Source organism: Mytilus trossulus, chromosome 10 (assembly GCF_036588685.1).
Source record: "Mytilus trossulus isolate FHL-02 chromosome 10, PNRI_Mtr1.1.1.hap1, whole genome shotgun sequence".
NCBI lineage: Eukaryota > Metazoa > Mollusca > Bivalvia > Mytilida > Mytilidae > Mytilus > Mytilus trossulus.
In genome coordinates this window covers 17,693,507-17,713,108 of record NC_086382.1, presented here as the reverse complement: position 1 = coordinate 17,713,108, position 19,602 = coordinate 17,693,507, and the positions used below count along the sequence as shown (strand labels likewise).

The 19,602-nt window shown below is 33.4% G+C and overlaps 1 pseudogene; it reads right to left on the bottom strand.

The window, feature by feature from the left end:
* LOC134687731 (uncharacterized) overlaps positions 1 to 14,183 on the bottom strand; it is a 34,975-nt pseudogene extending 20,792 nt beyond the window's left edge.
* Between the last annotated feature and the right edge of the window lie 5,419 nt (positions 14,184 to 19,602).

The window sequence follows — 19,602 nt, the reverse complement described above, 5'->3', positions numbered from 1 at the left end:
CAACTACTGTAATATATATAGGGGGTTGAATCCGCGTTTCCGGAAATACTGTTCAGTCCGTATATGATTTTGTTATATACATGTATGTAATTGTAATCACATGTACTGTCTCTTTTTCATTTTGCAAGTGCCATTAAAGGACGTAATTTTATTAGCTGTTAATGTTTTGCCTCTCGCACCCCCATACAGGATCATTACATGGTAATATATATAGGGGGTTGAATCCGCGTTTCCGGAAATACTGTTCAGTCCGTATATGATTTTGTTATATACATGTATGTAATTGTAATCACATGTACTGTCTCTTTTTCATTTTGCAAGTGCCATTAAAGGACGTAATTTTATTAGCTGTTAATGTTTTGCCTCTCGCACCCCCATACAGGATCATTACACTACTCCACACTATACAACAATAGAACACTACAGTCGTATATCACCTCAAATTGAGTTGCGGATACTTCAAATTTTATTATAGACTTCTCGTTTATTTTTTTATTTTTTTCACAATTATTACTGCTTCTATATAGTATTATCTGTTGTTGTGTATTTTACTTTGGTTAATATCTATTACATGATAAGTTTTTTTTCCAATATCCCCCCTTTTTGTACCACAAACTTCAAAAGTATTCCATATGAAAAAGAAGATGTGATATGATTGCAAATGATGCAATCCTCCAAATGAGACATAAATTACCAAAACGTCCGTTCAACAATGAGTAAAATTTATCCTGCATAGTTTTCAATTCCCAAATGAATAATGTAAAACAAATGTAAAATCTATCGACCTAATTAATGTACAAAATACATAAGAAACAAATAAATATAGTATATAGAAACAAACGACAAACTCTGTTTTACAGTCTCGTGACTTGAAACAGACACAAACAGAATGTGGCGGGTTTAACTTTTTTAAGGGCGCGCCAACACTCCCCTTACCCGAGGGCTGGGACCGTGTGTATCAGTGCAACAAGCTTTATACCTAATCAACCGTTATTTCCATCATCTTCATTTTCATCAACCGTCACAAGACATGTTTAAATATTTCTACACATTTCATTCATGGCCACAGGTCTGCACATGACAGGTTATTTTGAGTTTTTCTTTACAAGTACAGACAAGGTATTGTAGGAAGTCCGAAGATATTTGTTCCCCCAAAAAATACCAGCTTCAAACCATCCCTTTCAATTCATCCAAGATATAACAGAGATTTAAAATGGGGTTAAGTTGACATCCATATGCTTGTCTGCAAAGATGATGGGGAAACATTATGCATGAGACGTACACACTATCTTGAATTTGCTCAATTTCATGGTTGGCAACACATTAGATAGCGTCGCACTTTACTTTAAGAAGCATAAAATCCATTGGCATTCGCTGTTTCTACAAGGTGTTTCAAACCAAACTCATGGTACATTTGTAAAGCCAATCCGAAATGAGAAGGAGTAAAAAAAAATGGCCACACAAACGGTTGACTCAACAATTGCTTAGCATTTATGCAATTTCTCTGGTGCCATTTCCTGAAAATAGTCTTGGCTGTATGCAGTTTCATCAAGTTACCATAAAATGAATTGCAATAAAGACTAAAGCATTGACTGAATTGAAGAAGAAAGAGACAATTCTTCCGAAGTTGGGTATACTTCTGTAGAGTTTGTAGAGATGTCTTTTCTATTGTATACTTGCAGCGGAATGAAATAACTGTCTGTTATTTGTGTCTATTACATTTAATATTAAGATTTTGATGTCAGTTTTCAATTGACTAGCAGCTGATATGGCATCTCCAATAGTTATTTTGCTACACAATTTTGTTAAATTTGCCTTGAACTTGTTGAAGTTGTTTGACAACTATAAATTTCTATAGAAATCAATGAGTTTAGACTGCATTTTACAAATAGAATATTTCAAATTATAATCAGCTGGAAGAAAAGATCTATATTTATCTTGTAACGGTGTCATGGGGAATGACCATTAAATCGTTGTCATTAGCCAAAATAAAATTAGTAAAAGCAGTATCGTGAACTGAGATATCTGCTTCCACGGGTTTGGATTTATTTTTCATTTTAAGCAAATAATATGTATCTCAAACAAAATGACAGAGTGCTTGAAGTTTAACAGATGGACGGGAAACTATTTCAACTTTAACTTTATCTGACACAGTTAAAACATTCTTAATACACTCATCTGATTCAAACTTGAGTAGTTGTTGATCTTTCTAAAATGTTTTGTTGCAACAAAATATACAAGCGCTCCAGTTGAACAACTGCATTCTAGAACGCGTACACATACCCGAAACTGGGGGACACCACTGAGTCCGATAATTGTATGTCGTCATTAATATCAAGTTAGAAGCTTCCTCGTTCCAAAAGGGGGAACAAATATGTTTACTTATGTAACTTTTGTAGCATGAACGATGATAAACTGCCTGTACGAACTTCTGCAATTTAACAGCTATCGCATGAAACATCTTGATGTTCACCTCATCTAATCTTTTATTCAATGCAGATACAAAAATCGACTTCCCTATACTGGTAAATTGACTCAAAATTTCAATTGAGTTTTTTTTCTTTTCTTGGCATATTAAGCACTGAAAAAATTTAACAACTGTTGTCTTTTCTTTGGACTTAATGAGGCCAGTTGCAACAGACTTGACATATCACGGAATATTTACTGAAACTATCTGTCACTTATTTTGATTTTACAATAAGACTTTTCCGACAAAGTATATTTGATGTTTTATAACAAAAAAAACCATAGAATATAAACACATAGAAACAAAGAATGTAGCATATATCATTGCACTTTAACTGAAAATATGTGTATATAATAGCGAAAAGGTAATAATATCATAAATCAGTTGAGAGCAAATTATTGACTAATACACAAAATGTGACGGAAGGCAAGTGATTAAGTTCCGTGTTGAAATTGGAGTTTTTTATTCCATTCTTTTTCCATTGATTTCTTAAGGGTTTTTTTCATATTTTGGTTCCGAAATTTTTATCACTGATTAGTTTTATGAACTACTATATGCTTAAAATATTATGGAATAATTTTTATTACTTTTATGAAGAAAAAACTAAAGTTTGTGTCTGAATTTGCAATTAAAATTACCTCAATTTTAAACAGTCAAAACTTCGCAAATTTTATAGATTATAAGAAAATGAAATACTGAATAGAATATTTTGACATATAAAAAAAGCTTCAGGAAAAACTATATCAGTTAAATGTAAGCAAACATACACAATTTTTCATTTTGAAAAAGGGGGGTTGAAACTCTCCAATATACTACTAGTCATTAAAACGACTTTTAAAAAAAATGTGACCGTACGAAATTCTGACGACAGGGCAAAAACTAAAGAAGACAAGTTAAAACCATTTTTAGCCGTGTATTATTTGGGGAGATTAAACTCGCGATCTAGACGACTTTTTACACTTTTGTCACCGCACTAATTCCAAATGATTCCAAATGCTTACATTTCTATAAGATAATAATACTATAAGATAATAATACATTTGTACATGCAATATGAAAAGTTTAAAATAACTAAAAATTTAATTTATTTTTTGATTATTGATCTTGGAGTAAGTTTAAGTTGGACAGATAAAAAATGTGCAACATAAGGGACACCGACATTGGTTTTGTACATAAATCAGGCCATTAGTTTTCTCATTTAAATTGTTTGCCATTTGTCATTTCACTGCACTTTAGAGCTAGCTTTGCAATATTGGTTTTGCTCATTGTTCAAGACCATATGGTGAGACATATAGTTGTTAATATCTAAATGTTTTGGTTTATAGGGAATAAATGTCTAAATTTAGCAATCATACCACATCTTTCTTATTTTCATACGAGTAAAAATAAACAGAACAATTCTCACCTGTATTACTAGTATAATTTCATCCTGTACCCCTTTTCTGCCACCCACCGTCAAAGCTTACTTCCATCTTTTAAAAAAAAATAGATACATATACATGTATCTGAAATACATGTACTGAAGAATTCATGTTAGGGAAGAAATAAAATTTGAATTGTTTGATGTTGCCTAACCAACCATCTATAAAGCAGTCTACCTGTATTCTATAAAGCTGTTTTTACAGAAGCAGATTTCGGCAACAGATTATAAAATATTTTCTCTTTCAGTTTCAATGATGAAAATGATGGAATACATAGTTACTTTCCAAAATATTGTTCCTGATCAATATCAAGCCAGTCCTGAATCAGCCCCTTATTTAGAATTTTTTAGTGTTTATATATGCAATTGTAGTGAGTTTAAGTGTGCACTTTTCGATAATCCCTATTTTCAAGTAAGTAACCGGTCCATGAACTTTCTTTGCTACAAAACAGGAGAAAAGCTCAGCAATTAGCCTTCCTTTTCGTCATGTTTTTGAAGCTCATCAAAACTAAATTTTATATTTTCCAACAATGTACATATATATTGTATATTTACTCATGATAATTCATATAAAAATAATCATTTGGAATTTAAAGTTTTTTACCTTTCCATTTCCCTTTTCAATTTCTTCCTTTTGGGCCTCAAGACAAGATTTTTTGGCTACAGTCTCCAGAGTTGTATCAATCTTTTGTTCCCTTCTCCTAAGAGTGGACGGCACAACTGGTGGTAAATTTAAAGCTGCAAGCAAGTTGTTAATCTGTACTGGGCCCATTCAGGTGTGTACCATGGCTACAATATTTTGCAAACATATTAATTTTAAAGAACAATTGCTTCCAAGAACAGTCGCATTTTTATCACATTAAATGCATCAACACTGAACAGAAATATCAATTCATTATTAAAATCATGATTGTCAAATTGACATATTTATTCCGTATTAATTTTTCATGCATGCTAAAGGAAAATTTGAAAATGTATACATAGTATTGGATGAAAGAAATTTTAGTCATTGAGCTTTATAATAAGTCACTTAAACTTTAATCCTTTTTTTAATTACATAAGGAAGAAATCAAATTAGGGACTGCCTGATCCAACACCACTTTTTTCCAATAATGTAAAATCTCATCTTAGGGCGAAATTTGATGGGCATAAAATTTACATCAGTCATCAATGGTATTATTCTTTTCTTTAGCCGAATATAAATCATTCTAATGTAGACAGGAAATGAGAAAATAATAATTATAAAGCAGCAAAATTTAATCTTTAAACTTATAGTATTGGATTCAAACTTTTACATGATCATGATGATGTAAATCTATACCAAATATCAAATTAATTAAATCTATGTAGATCTTCCCACTGCATCAGCTTGTCTTGCAAAACGGGCATTGGACTTCAGACAATCGCTGAAATGCAGTTGCAAGGGGAAAAGAAGGGGGGGGGGGGGGGGAAGGTATTATTTTTTTAAATGGTTTAAAAATAACAAAACAGTGTCAGATAATTGATTTCTTCCTATTGAAATCAGAGTGATTTTAATACCCCCACCCAGGGTTTGAAATTAGCAGGAGCCCACACGCTAATGGTCCCTAAAATTTGATGTGGGCTACTTAAATTTCAGCTTTCTTGGGTATTGGGTCCGTTCGCCCTAATAACATGTTCCCCCTGGGATTTTTCTTCCATAGCGTCCATTGCCCTACTTAAATAAATATAATATTCAGGGCATTGAAGTTTAATAAACTTATTCAGACAGATTCAGTTTATTGCTTGTTTAGGATCAGTAATTCCTCAATAATTCGGACCACTGATTATTGTGATCCTTGTCTTTTCAGTTAATGGATTAATAATAAAAACAAATGTTTTGTTTTGTTTTGATAAAATATTCAGCTTGAAATAAATGAAAACAATGATGTACGTTCATTTATTATTATACTATGAGACTAGTCTCAGTTATACTGCATGCATTTGTGATTTAATGAACATGATGAATACAGTTTTTTTTACCAACTCGTACCCATGCTTTATTTGATATTATTTATCATGTTTATATGCATAGTTATTGTAACTTTCTTTCATATATCATTATATAGTAATATATAAATAAAAGACACTTTTCATTGTTAATACTAACACGGAAAAAAAGACGTGCATGGATCTACAAAATAATAAAATATGCACCTCAGGGTGTACTTGGATACTTCAGGGTGTTAAAATATCCTTATCTACGGATATGAACTTGGGTACGACTGAGTAGAAGTACGAGTTGGTAAAAATAGGGTACGAGTTGGTTGAGTATGAGTTGCCGAAAGTACGAGTGACATGTATCCGTTATTTTGTTAACAAAAAGCAATATGAAGACAAATACATTGTATTTCAGTCTGCTTCTCTGCATCAATCAAAGGAAAAATGATAAATTGATTATGGCATATAAATACTCTGTCAATTTTTCAACAAATTTTAACATATTTTGTTCAAATACTTAAAATCATGCAACTAGAAGTTTGTTCAAATACTTAAAATCATGCAACTAGACTGAGACTACTACTGTAGTAGTCTCACAACAAGACAACAATTAGAAACAAGAATGTGTCCACAGTACACGGATGCCCCACTCGCACTATCATTTTCTATGTTTAGTGGACCGTGAAATTGAAATAAATTCTCTAATTTGGCATTAAAATTAGAATGATCTTATCAAAGGGAACATGTATACTAAGTTTCAAGTTGAATGGACTTCTACTTTATCAAAAACTACCTTGACCAAAAACTTTAACCTGAAATTTGCACTGTCATTTTCTATGTTCAGTGAACCGTAAAATTGGGGTAAAAACTCTAATTTGGCATTTAAATCAGAAAGATCATATCATAGGGCACATGTATACCAAGTTTCAAGTTGATTGGACTTCAACTTCATCAAAAACTACCTTGACCAAAAAATTTAACCTGAAGCAGGACAGATGGATGAACGAACAGACGGATGAACGAACAGACAGACGGATGGATGGACGCACAGACTAGAAAACATATTGCCCCTCTTCTATCGTAGGTGAGGCATAAAAAATAAAAAGACAGGGCGAATGTATCCTGAGCAAACAGGTATCAGGGCGAACAGGTACTTAGGGCGAACGTAAATCAGTGAGAATGGACCCAGATTCCTTTTCTTATATAGGGATATATATTTGGCATACACAATTCAAGCTGTGGGCTACAGCTGCCAGTCTTCAGTTTAATCCCTGCCCACCCCACCCATACATTTGTAGATTACATAGTTGTTCCCTTTCATTTTTTTTTCTATTATATTTAAATGTATGTACACAAAACATTGTAATTACCTACATGTAGTGCTAATTTTGAATTGATATCAAATGTTCCGTTGTTTCTCTTTCCCGTTTTACGTCGTTTAATGAACTACACAGGTATCTGGATGATTCGTTCCAACTCTGATTCGTACCAACAAATTCGTCCCAAGTTGCTTGGTCAGTTCGTTCCAACTTTTCCAACCAGTTGCTTCGCAGGGCGCAGCATTATATGACCGCAGATGTAGAACCCTGAACAGATGGGACAAGTATGGACACAACTTTTAAGTTTGATACAGCTTTAAATGTGGATTGTGATTAAATAGTTGACACAACATAGGTTTATGTCACATTATGATTTGGACCCTTTGGACCTTAATGTAGACCAATTTGAAAACTGGACCAAAAATTAAGAATCTACATACACAGTTAGATTTGGAATATCAAAGAACCCCATTTATTCAATTTTTGATGAAATCAAACAAAGTTTAATTTTGGACCCTTTGGGCCCCAAATTCCTAAACTGTTGGGACCAAAACTCCCAAAATCAATACCAACCTTCCTTGTGGTCATAAACCTTGTGTCAAAATTTCATAGATTTCTATTTACTGAAACTAAAGTTACTGTGCGAAAACCAAGTAAATGCTTATTTGGGCCCTTTTTGGCCCCTATTTCCTAAAATGTTGGGATCAAAACTCCCAAAATCAATCCCAACCTTCCTTTTGTGGTCATAAACCTTGTTTTAAAATTTCATAGATTTCTATTCACTTTTACTAAAGTTAGAGTGCGAAAACTAAAAGTATTCGGACGACGACGACGCAGACGACGACGCCAACGACGTAATAGCAATATACGACGAAATTTTTTTCAAATTTTGCGGTCGTATAAAAACTGGTCAGTTCGTTCCAACTTATTCAAAAGTAAAAACACAAAAATACTGAAACAGTATAAAACAATATTAACCATTTAAATAGCCTTATTATTTTAATTCTAATGCTGTACTTATAAAAAATGAATATAACTACGTATCTAAAATAATTCTATGTTTTATTAATTGGGGAGAACGATATATATTGGTAATTATTAATTATTAAGGTAAGTATTTCATGACAAATTTAATATTTTAAATATGAATAAAGTGACTAACAAGTGATATTTTCAAAGAAATAGTTAATAGTTATCATTATAATTGATTATTGTATTTCAATGATGTGTGCATAACAGTTGTTAATGCATTCATCAAAAGAATAATATTGTACTTATCTTGGGTCATAAAGGCTTGTCAATAATAATTGAAGGCTGACATACATGTACCACATTTGCTATGTTTTTCTTATGTGCATCGCTATTACTCTTTAGCACTGGTTGTGTATTTTTTACAATATAAAAATTTACTCTGTCCTTGTACGAAACCGAAAAGTAAGCAGCCACAAACAGATCACAGTCCAAGATGATGGAGCTTTGGGACAGCTATAGAAGCCATGCAGCTGATGACATCTGTTGCACTTATATCATTGTGCCATTCGTTGACCAGCAAAATGAAATATGTGAAATACTGAAAGACTATTGAACAATTATCTATGAACTGTTAGGATGAACATATGTTATTGAAAAATTATCTTTTATATGAAATATATAGAAAAAATGGACAAGGAATTGCCGATTTTTGCCGTGCACTGTAGGTTGATTTACACAAATACAGTGATATACAGACATATATATTATAAACCAAATGCTCCGCAGGGTGTAGCTTTATACGACCGCAAAAGTTGAACCCTGAATGGTTGGGGCAAGTATGGACACAACATTCAAGCTGGATTCAGCTCTAAATTTGGATTGTGATTAAATAGTTGACACAGCATAGGTTTCTGACACAGAATGAATGTGTTCTAATGAACTTAAATTTTTTCTCTTAGAGCAATTCACTATGCTGTTGAATATTAATTCTCTCAAAAAAAATGTTTGAAGAAATTTTCTTTTTATTTATGAAATTTCAAATGAGAAAATTGAACCCAATTTTTGTAATCACATCCCCCTTTCCCTTATTCCAAAACTAATCTCAATTAAAATTTCTAATGGAGTTTGCAACAATAACTTCCCATTTAAATACATCATAAAATGGTAAAAAAACTGCTTGTTATCACTGAATGGTAAAGATTATTTTAATTTATCAGTTGGTAGTAAAAAGTGAATATACATTGTATATTGTATATATATAACAAAGATTTAAGTTGATTCTGGACAAAGAAAGATAACTCCAATTTAAAAAAATTCTTGCAATTGCACAATATTTTGCAATTAGATATTTCTTGCTTACTATTCTGGACAAAGAAAGATAACTCTAATTAAACAAAAAATTGCTATTTCACAATATTGTGCAATTAGATATTTCTTGCCATTGCGCAATACTGTGCAATTGAAAAGACTTGCTTTTGCACAATACTTAATATAATAATTTTAGATCCTGATTTGGACCAACTTGAAAACTGGGCCCATAATCAAAAATATAAGTACATGTTTGGATTCAGCATATCAAAGAACCCCAAGATTTCAATTTTTGTTAAAATCAAACTAAGTTTAATTTTGGACCCTTTGGACTTTAATGTAGACCAATTTGAAAACAGGACCAAAAATGAAGAATCTACATACTCAGTTAGATTTGGCATATCAAAAAACCCCATTTATTCAATTTTTGATGAAATCAAACAAAGTTTAATTTTGGACCCCGATTTGGACCAACTTGAAAACTGGGCCAATAATCAAGAATCTAAGTACATTTTTAGATTCAGCATATCAAAGAACCCAACCGATTCATTTTTTGCCAAAATCAAACTAAGTTTAAATTTTGACCCTTTGGCCCTTAATGTAGACCAATTTGAAAACGGGACCAAAAGTTAAGAATCTACATACACAGTTAGATTCGGCATATCAAAGAACCCCAATTATTCAATTTTGATGAAATCAAACAAAGTTTAATTTTGGACCCTTTGGGCCCCTTATTCCTAAACTGTTTGGACCAAAACTCCCAAAATCAATACCAACCTTCCTTTTATGGCAATAACCTTGTGTTTAAATTTCATAGATTTCTATTTATTTATACTAATGTTATGGTGTGAAAACCAAGAATAATGCTTATTTGGGCCCTTTTTTGGCCCCTAATTCCTAAACTGTTGAAACCAAAACTCCCAAAATCAATACCAACCTTCCTATTGTGGTCATTAACCTTGTGTAAAAATTTCATAGATTTCTATTAACTTAAACTAAAGTTATAGTGCGAAAACCAAGAAAATGCTTATTTGGGCCCTTTTTGGCCCCATATTCCTAAAATGTTGTGACCAAAACTTCCAAAATCAATACCAACCTTCCTTTTGTGGTCATAAACATTGTGTAAAAATTTCATAGATTTCTATTCACTTTTACTTAAGTTAGAGTGCGAAAACTAAAAGTATTCGGACTACGACGACGACAACGATGACGCAGACGACGACGCCAACGTGATAGCAATATACGACGAAAAAAATTTCAAATTTTGCGGTCGTATAAAAAGTTGGAACAAATTGTTAAGTCTGATTTAATAATAAACTTAATCAGGTGGAACACATTGTTATTAAGTCTGAATAATAATGAAATAAATCAGTTGGAACGAATTGACAATTGACTTGGTACGAACTGTCCAAATCTGGAACGAACTGGTTTGGAACGATTCGGACTTGGAACGAATTGACTAGCTTTCACTACACACACTGTTCTGACACGGTATAAAAAGTATGCTGCCTAAACCATATCGCCTCTCGCTCTCCATGTCGGCCAGGTGTAGTCGAGCATCACACGAGGTGCAAAACATCTGTTGGGATAAGGCTTGAAGCTCGTCTACCTGTCTTCCAGTCATTATTAAGAGATGGGTACAGCTTGCACCAAGTTCAAGATCGGAGTCTGAGAAAACTGAATTCACGTTCGCACCCACTCATGTTTGCCCCCTTTCACTTTCGCACCCTACATGTTCTCGCCCAATTTTTATCGGTTTTGTGTTTAATAACTTTGAAATCAAGTTTTGGCAAGCGTATTCATATAAGTATATTTGTTGTCATTGTCTCAAAATAAAGTGAGACAGCATTTTTTTTATGTTGAATAAATCTTTATCATGTTTTGGATAGTGTATTGTTAAAAAAAACAATCCTTTCTAAATAAAGTGAGATTCTGTCAATGTTTTATTTTGTGTTGAATAACTCTTTATCATGTTTTGGTAAGTGTATTGCTATAACTTTGTTTCATTGACTTGTTTCAAAATAAAGTGAATTTCTGACAACGTTTTTTTTTATGGTGTGTTGATTTTTTTTTAAATCATGTTTTGATTATATTAGTGTATTGCTATATTTTATTGTTTCATTGTTTCAGATCGAAGGGACCAAGCTGTTATAAAACAATTATCTTTTGTGTTTTTTATTTAAAATCTTCAATGTTTTACTCATACAAAGCCAAATACAATCAGATAAAGCAATTTAAAACAACAATCATGATTTTCCAATTATTCTACTGGAATTTGAATTAAAATTGGGCGCAAACGTGTTGAGTGCGAACAGACCTTGGGTGCAAACGTGCGAGGTGCGAAAGTGTAGGCCCAAGACCACAATTAATGACCCCGCTTTTCGTTGTTCACAAATATAGTTCCCTTTAATTATAGTGTATTTTTTCTTTCCCTTTCTCATTCATTTCTTAGCTTTTCTGGGGTGGAAATGAAAGAAAAGAACTGAAATAAACTTTTGGATGTTTTATTTTAACTGATTTCAATAAGGAAAGAGTGATTAGGCCAGGTGCAAAAAGGTTATATTTACACTTTTCGGAACATCTCTTGACTTGCCTATAAGGGTAGGGATGTGTATTGGCCAAATTTGTATGATGTAATGATGCAATTTTTTCTGAAAATTGCATATATTTTTGGACTTGTACTGTACATTACACACACAAAAAATTAGATCAAACGAATAGTCAATTTTTTTTAAATGCGACAAAATGTTATAAGGAAATGATAGAGAAATTAATTGTGGTCTCTGGCCTAAGAGGTGCATTTCAGCAAATTTTTAAATTATACTTTGACAACTTCTCTGGATGATCTATTGGTATTTATTTGTCAAACTATATGAGAAGAAATGATTTCCACTTATATTTGATAGAAATTTGTAAAAAAAGTCACTTTTCAGCTGATATGCCCAAAAAGTAGCTTTTTCACTTTTTTCAATAATTTTGCAAAAGCAGCATCCTTGATTTTTCTTTGACATTTTTTTCTGATATCTATTTGTGTTTGTGGTATTTATTTCATGTGTTTTACTCGTTTGTGAACTCTGAACACAAAGAAAAGTGGATAAAAGCATAAAAAGAGTACAAAATGGACTGTTTTAATAGTCTTGGTCTAGCGGTCCAAACGTAGCAAGTGAAATATGAAGTTCTATGCACTTAAAAATTGTATTTCTTTAAACAGACTGCACTGAATCTATATCAAAAGCACTTATTACTAGTTGTTTAAACTTGTCTGTTTCAGCAAGGATTTGGGCAAAAAGAAGCATATTTCCATCTCCAATATCATTTATATGCAATTAAATATGGAAATATAGAGAACAGCCTAAATTGACAACTTGTTGTTTTAAGCTTGACATTGCTTAAGACCATGTAAAACTCATGTGTTATTCTATTTGAAACTTATATTTACATGAAAAGAACATTTATGATATGTTAAATGTTTTGTTTTAACTTAACAACTTCAGAAAATTGTTGTAAGTGGAAAATATTACATTTCATATAAGGCCTCGCTTCATTTGAAAACCTCTATTTTTTGGCATAGGCACATATAAAATTAACTTTTGTCAAATTTTTATAAGTCTCATACACTAAGTATGCTATCATTTACTTTGAATAGATAATATCTTATACATTGAGACATAAAAAAGTGCAATTTGGTGTTTTGGGGTGATTTTTGAAGCCAAAATTTGAAAGTTAAAATTTTTCTATTTTAACGTCACAATTTAGATACCAAAGTTGAGATCTAAAAAATGCCACATTTTCTATAATACATATCGCATGGCTTTGAAACTTTGTAAACTGACTCATAATACACTAAGCTTAAATCATGCCAAGTTTTATTGGAATTGGTCAAGTTTTTGAGCCCTAATAGGCCCGAGACCACAATTAATGACCCCGCTTTTCGTTGTTCACGAATATAGTTCCCTTTAATTATAGTGTATTTTTTCTTCATTTTTTTTCTTTCCCTTTCTCATTCATTTCTTAGATTTTCTGGGGTGGAAATGAAAGAAGAGAGCTGAAATAAACTTTTGGATGTTTTATTTTAACTGATTTCAATAAGGAAAGAGTGATTAGGCCAGGTGCAAAAAGGTGAATGTGAAGAAACTACAAAAGAGGAAACATACACAAGTGTTTACAGTGTCATTTGGGACACTTACTAAAGACTAAAGACTTATATTTACACTTTTCGGAACATCTCTTGACTTGCCTATAGGGGTAGGGATGTGTATTGGCCAAATTTGTATGATGTAATGATGCAATTTTTCTGAAAATTGCATATATTTTTGGACTTGTACTGTACATTACACACACACAAAAATTAGACAAAAAGAATAGTCAATTTTTTTTAAATGCGACAAAACGTTATAAGGAAATGATAGAGAAATTAATTGTGGTCTCGGGCCTAAGGGTGCGAACGTGTAGGGTGCGAAAATGTATTGGGCGCGAACGGACCTGATACCCTGATACCGAGAAAACTGGATAGGTGTTGACTGTTGGCATGCACGTAGTTGTGATCTTCTGTAATGGGCTCATCAACCGAATGACTTGCAAATATATTTCTTCTGGACTCTTGAGCTTTGAATTGCTTAACACATGACTTTTTCGATTGAAATTTTCCTGTTTTACTTCGCAACATTTTACAGACGATTCCGGGAACACCTTGTTTACAACGAGTCGATTGTGAAGCGGAAGTAAAATGTGTGAGACATGCGCGAAACCTACTTTCACTACAGGAAAACAACTAACTACCCCAAATGTGGAAAACAATGTACAGAAATTCGAATAACTAAGAACCACATATATTATTTGACAAAAGAAAACAACGTACGTAAGTTTGATAAATAAATATACATATATGTTATTGTAAAAAAAGGTTGTGTGAGATGCGGATTGAGGTTTAGGGGGTTTAAGTGTAATCCGGGTCCGTACGCCCTAATTCACGTTCGCCCTAGTACCTGTTCGCCCTGATACCTGTTCGCCCAGGGTCCATTCGCCCTGATTTTGATTTTTTACTAATTGTTGTCTAGTGGCATAATTTTAAGTATTTGAATAAAATATGTTGAAGTTTGTTAAAAAAATCATCGAATATTGATATTGCCGCAATCAATTTCATCATTTTCCCTTTGATTGCAGTAGAATACTGGAATACAATGTATTTATCTTTGTTGATATTTGTTAACAAAATAATTGTATTCAGTCATTCACTAATGTATGCAGTATAACTTAGACTAGTCTCAGAGTATTTTAATGAATGAACTTGTAAATCCGTTTTACAGTTCGTACATTTTTTTTAAATTAATTTCAAGCTGAATATATTATCAAAACAAATTTGTTTTTTATATTATAAATCCATCAAAAGACAGGTATCACAATAAGCAGTGATCCGAATTATTTTGTCATTAAACAATAAATTAATGATCCTTAACAAGCAATAAACTTTTAGATATTTCCATGTTTCCATAAATTTCAAGAATATATACCATAATAATATATCTGATTAAGTTTATTCAACTTCAATGCCCTGAATATTAATATTTTTTAGTAGGGGGAACGGACTCTAAGGGCGAACGAACTCAGGGCAAACGGACCCAGGGCGAACATGTTACTAGGGCGAACGGTCCCGATACCGTTTAAGTGTGAGAAATAAATTAATTATAGAGGGGGGAGGCAAGGGGGGTCCCCATAACAGCAAAACAGTGAATTGATTTGGTGAAAAACAGATAACAAGGAATTGAAAAGGGATAATAACAGATAACAGTAAATGAAATATGAAAATAGATCTGTCCAGGACCAATTCAGTAGATGACCCGTAGATCTTAGTATATAACTTGTGGTATGGACCTAGAAAATAGAAATTTGTGTAAACAAGATGTTTCGGCCGTTGAGACAGTTCTGCCTTGGTTGATTTTTTCCCGTTACTTGTACAATAAGTTATAGTATGGAAGTTGAATTTTTCTGAACGAAATTACTAGTTTCTGTTTTTGATATAGGGAAATTTTTAATCTAGGGCATTTGAGGGATCAATTTTTTATGCTTTAGGTTTTTTTTATTTAATTTTTGAAAAAAGTGCAGCCAGTGTCACTAGATATCAATTTGAGTTTTAGATTTTTTTCCTGAAAATATATATATACTTTACAAGTAATAAAAAAAAAAAACACTGTTGCACAGTATATTTTTTTTATTTAATGACCTCATGATAAAACTTCAGTTATAAAATACAAAAATACCCAGATGAGTGGAGACAGGACATGTAACTGAAACACGCATGCCAGTAATGGTTATTCTGATAATAGAAATTGACTCAAGTGACAATTCTGATAGTAAAATAGAAATTGAACCTAGCAAAAATTTGGATGACACCAAGTGAAACAACAATCATGTATCTTATGTGAAATTACAGAATATGGAAAATTTGGGTACAGCATTGGAGAAGCTGTAGGATTTTAAAAAGGGTATTTCTCGTTTTTTTTATATAGATTAGACCGTTGGTTTTCCCGTTTGAAAGGTTTTCCACTAGTAATTTTGGGGCCCTTTATAGCTTATTGTTCGGTGTGAGCCAAGGCTCCGTGTTGTAGGCCGTACATTGACCTATAATGGTTTACTTATTTTTAAATTGTTATTTGAATGGAGAGTTGTCTCATTGGCACTCACACCACATCTTCCTATATCTATTTGTCGAAAAATTAAACCGAAAACACATCTGTATTTGCATGAATTGTTTCTGAGCTTCAATTTTCGATTGCCATGTCAAGCAGTTAAAAAAGCTTTTAAAATATGGTGGTTATAGGGTTCTCTTTCATGTAAATGAAAAGAGAGGGAATATCACTTATAGTAAAGACTCTAAAAGAAAAAGCCTTTATTCAAACCCACACCACTTAGTAATGTAAAACAATTCAAAGGAGAAAACTAACTGCCTAATTTATCCACAAAATAGCGAACGAGAAACTTAGTAACACAGTAAAAAAACTACAACCACTGAATCCAAGCTCCTGACTTGGAAATAGGCACATACAGAATGTGACTGCGTCAACTTAAGAATGCTAGTTGGTGTCCAATCTCCCCTAATCAGGGACAGTGGTGTAATAGTACAACATAAAGATTATTATGTGGTCATTGAATAAATAAATTTATAGGGTGTACCAATGCTTTTTTAATAACAAAATCCAGTCTATAAGTTATTGTACAAGTAATAAGTGAATTATAGTTTGTACAAACATTACCAATAGAAAGATATACATTGTAAGAAGATATGGTAAGCGAGCCAATGAGACTATTATCCATTCTAATCACAATTTTCAATTATTTTTAATTTCTACGGAAGATTGGCTGTCAAAATGCTAACATTCCAATTTTCAATAACAGTTAACAGCAAATAGATTCTCACAATAACAGATAACAAAATAGATAATAGTCCTATAACAGCTAACAAAGAATAAGACAATAACAGCTAACAGTAAATATATTTTTAGAATAACAGATAACAAAGAATTAAAATGCCCCATAACAGCATAACAGTTAAACCCCTTGCCCCCTCATTATACAGTGAAACACTGAAGCATGACTTAGAAAGCCCCTCTAATACCGTCAGTGCCCCTCTGCTGGCTATAATCCACCTGTGCATCTATTTTTAACTCACATTAACAAAGTGTCATTTTTTCCGAAGACACATGAAATTAAGAATGAAAAGGGGGAATGAGTCAGAGACAGCAACCTGACCAAAGAGCAACCACAATGGTTTATTAATCAGGAACTTTTTATTTTGACCTTCGATGGTTTACAACAAATTTTCAGATGGAAAATTGTCTCATATGCACTCATACCACATCTGTCTATATCTATATGATACTTCTCCAACATTTTCAAATAAGATACTTGAGAAAATTAACATAAATAGTTTTGCTAAAGCCTCAAAAGGTAATTCATACCAAGCTGATCAAAGTTACTAGCGGTAATAAATTATTTCCACATGCAAATTCAACGGTTCAGATACCAGGTTATATCGACAAAGAACTACCATATAGTACAACACCAGCTATGCTTCTTCCATCAATTTTACAACCCAACAGCAATGATCTTGAAGTAGAACCATCACTTATAGAATTCAAGTACAGAAGTAATTGAAAGATAGAAGTACAACTTGCCAATGTAACATCACGCACCATTACCATTCAACCAAGAGCAGTATTATGCGAAATTCAACCAGTTTGTATTGAACATCAAACAGAAGATACTGAAGCAAAGACACCCATTATTAATCAAGTGGAAATCAACACCATTGACTTAACAGAAGAGCAGTTGAAGGTAGGGAGAGATTTTATCAAGTCATACGAAGACATCTTTGCTAAGAATGATCAAGATATTGGCAACACTACAGTGAAACATCGAATAGATTTGTTAGAGGAACATCCGTTTAAACAACGATACAGGCGTATACCACCAGCCATGTATGATGAAGTAAAGGCACATCTCAAACAGATGTTAGGAAATGGAACTATTAGACCATCACATAGTCCTTATGCTTCAAACGTAGTTCTGGTAAGAAAGAAGAATGGAAAGCTACGCCTATGTACGGATTATCGTCAGCTAAACAGAATTACGAAAAAAGACAGCTATGCGTTGCCTAGGATTGAAGACCTTTTCGATGCACTTGCAGGTAGCTCATATTTCACATGCGTAGATATGAAGAGCGGGTATCACCAAGTGGAGATCTTAGAACAGCATAAGGAAAGAACCGCCTTCACAGTGGGTCCACTCGGGTTCTACGAATACAACAGAATGCCGTTTGGTTTGACCAATTCACCTGCAACCTACCAAAGAATGATGGAGGAATGTTTGTCAGATTTACACCTCAAGATCTGTTGCATCTTCATAGACGACGTGATCATCTTTGGTAGAACCTATGAAGAGCATCTGGACAATCTCCGCCTTGTATTTGACAGGATCCGGAAACACCACATGAAACTTGCACCAGACAAGTGCTCATTCTTTAAGACCAAGGTGAAGTTTGTCGGCCATGTTGTTTCAGCGGAAGGTGTGGAGGTTGACCCAGCCAAAACAGACAAAGTAGTGAATTGGCCAAAGCCTATCAGTCCCGAAGATGTAAGACGATTTCTTGGATTCGTAGGATACTATCGGCGCTTCATTCGAAACTTCAGTAACATCAGTAAGCCACTTACAGAATTAATGCCGAATCCAATGAAAAAGAAAGTAAAGAAACATGAACAGAAACCATGGCATTGGGGTCCTGATCAAGAAAAAGCGTTTGAAACACTAAAGGAACGACTTGTGTCAGCACCTATACTTGGATATGCCATTAGCAATCTTCCATACGAGTTACATACAGATGCATCAGGATTTGCACTTGGAGCTGTATTGTACCAGAAGCAGGGAGAACATTTGAGGGTTGTCAGCTATGCCAGCAGAAGTTTATCAAAGTCAGAGAAGAGATATCCACCACACAAGTTGGAATTCCTCGCTTTGAAATGGGCTGTTTGTGAGAAGTTCAGGGATTACCTCTTAGGCAGCAACTTTACAGTCATGACAGACAACAACCCCATGACATATGTGTTAACCACGGCTAAACTCGATGCAACCGGTCACAGATGGTTGAGCAGCCTTGCAGACTTCAACTTCAACATCTTGTATCGACCTGGAAAGAAAAATGGAGACGCAGATGGACTCAGCCGAATTCCAGATGTACAACATACAGATTCAGATAGTGGAGAAGTTATATCGATAGAATCCGTACAGGCTATCTGTAATTCCCAGCTTCCCAGCACATTCATCGAGAGTTTAGCTGTTAACCCAGATGTAGTGCAATCTGATGATGATGAAGATGAATATGAAGATGAAGATATCATTGATTGGAAACAAGCACAAGCCATGGATTCACAGATAGCGCCGTTTGTGAGATATGTTAAAGAAGGAAGGAAACCTACAACAGCAGAGGTTGGATCATCATTACTCTCGCGACAGTTTCAACACCTTATTCTCAAAGATGGCGTATTATACAGAGACGTGATGATTAGTGATGACAGGAAATCACAGCTGGTATTACCATCTGCACATATAAAGATCGTCCTTGAGGCACTGCATGATGATATGGGCCATCCAGGCAAGGATAGAAC